This window comes from Priapulus caudatus, unplaced genomic scaffold, assembly GCF_000485595.1.
Source record: "Priapulus caudatus unplaced genomic scaffold, Priapulus_caudatus-5.0.1 Scaffold8, whole genome shotgun sequence".
NCBI classification, from domain to species: Eukaryota; Metazoa; Priapulida; class Priapulimorpha; order Priapulimorphida; family Priapulidae; genus Priapulus; species Priapulus caudatus.
In genome coordinates this window covers 244,748-247,056 of record NW_014577069.1, presented here as the reverse complement: position 1 = coordinate 247,056, position 2,309 = coordinate 244,748, and positions in this window count along the sequence as shown.

The following is a 2,309-nucleotide window of genomic DNA, read 5'->3' as shown; positions in this document are numbered from 1 at the left end:
AACGGCCCGTTCCATGACATTCTGTGTATCGAGAGCTACAAGCTCCTTTCTTGTAGTGAGGAAAGGGTTGCCTAGCTGCTCGACCACCTCGATGAACGATAGTACATCCTTTGACTTGCAAGCTGTGTCCTTCCTCATGATGAGCAGTGGATGATGATGGTGGGTCGTGGATGGCCTCGAACTCCTTAACTATCCGTGTGCAGTCAGGTCCAGCCAGCAAAAACAGTGTAAGGGCATCGGGGTTCTCATAGAGTCCAACTGCTCCGCCATGCGTCTGAAGGGTTTTGTTTGACTGTTCATGAGCTTGGTCCTTTCCCATGAGGCTGAACTTTCTAGCTGATTTCTGCACAACAAAGTTGCCCTTCATGAATTCAGCATGTACTTTAGGGTGTTTCTCGGCTAGTTGGACCATGTCACGTACCACATGTACAGGCAGCCAACGCGCGTAGTTTGTGTGGTCCAGGGCGTGAAACCAGCCGCAGAGTTCGTCACATGCTTGCACATATAGTGCAAAGTCCCCCTCCCGCAGGGACCGAACAAAGCGAGTCATCAGCAGCTCCAGGTCGATTACGGTTGACCAGAACTTGAACAGGGGTAGAGTTTTGGATCGTTGATTCCACATATCGAATGACTCAGGTGGGCCCATTACATTCTCGCAATACTCTGAGTAAGCGGTCTGCTTGAGTAGGTAAAGCGACATGAGGGAGACTTGATGGGCATACCTTGTACGCTTGATGTGATGTTCATTGAGTGAAGACTGTGCGCGACCAGATGTCAGGACCTCGGCCTGAGAAAGGATGGTGACCCACCCCGAGTCGCGCAGCAACTTGCCTATCATAAGATGCATCTTGTCTTCGATGTGCAGAGCGCCCATCACAACAACCAACTTATCTTCTCCCAAAGTGTCGGGGAATTGCCATTGCACGAGTTTGATGAGAGCATATAGTGGCTGATCTGCACCAAGAACACTGGTCTGGCCCGGGTTGAGGAACTTAGTGCCTTGTATCGTCAGCTCCATCGCGTGCTTCATTGACGATGTGGATGCAGCCTTGTCTGGGAAAAGGGGATAGATGCCGATCTCGGCAGGGGCTTCACCGACTCATCGCTTGCTAGTAACGAGTTGTATCCTGACCATGTGATGATGTCGCCCTCTGCAATCGTGCCTTGCTTCAGCAACAAGTGTTTCTGTGGAGAAAATCTCAAACTTTTTTGGATGTGGGGTGACACACCAGAAACACTGGGTTTGACCCCAAAATGACCTTTAGGGTGACCTTGACTTCGAATCCTATAAATAAGATCAGAATCGGATTCTCAGAGGCCACAAATCCCTAAAAAGTGGTATTATGTCAGATTCTAGCACTTTTGGTTTTTTACCTATAATTGACGTACGATTCACCTCTCGGTCGGGTGACCTCTATCATGACCCTGACATGCAATATTGCTACAAATCGTTCAAATAAGGTCAGATTCGGGTTACTCAACCCCAGAAACTGATAAAATGAGGTGCTGTTTGTATATATTGACAACAAAACACTAAAAATGGCATATTTGACCCCAAAATGACCTTTAGGGTGATCTTGAGGGGTGACCTTCACTTCAAATCACTAAAGTAAGATCAGAATCAGATTCCCAGACCTTGAAAACCCCTAAAAAGTGGTATTATTTATGAATATAGTTCTTTTGGATGTTTAACTAGATTGACCCCCAACCCGGGTGGTGGCCATATTGGAATTTGCCAATATGGCGGCCCCGTGGGGCGCCTATCCCGGCGCCCGCCAGAAATCGAAAAAGTATGGTATGGGCAACATCTGGGCCAAATTTGGTGCTTTTGGAAGAATGTGAACCAAACGGCCCTTTTTTAGCCCTACCACCCCTGACTATTACTCAGAGGTTTAATAGTATGTCACTAAACCATGCATCAAAAACATCTATTTTCATGGAATTTTATCCAAAGTTAGCTCAATTTCGTTCAGTAAAATTTGTTACACATTTGACAAATTCAGTAGAATAAATTGTCAAATTAAGAAAGAATATTGGATAGGGCAGTCACGCACTGGCACACTAAACTCATCTAAAATAAATATATATCCTGAAAATTCCATGAGTTATTAGGCCTTTAAGCTAATTAAAGCCGCACAATGCGCATCCAAACGCTAATTTCTCCAGTACTAGACTAGCAAATAATTTGTGTCATGCATAATCACACTACCTTAATGACAAAATAAACTCTAGTTGCTCCCATTTCACTGCGCGTTTGCTTAAAACCCACAAGAAAGAGGTGAGAAAACTGGCATTCTGGCGCAAACGCC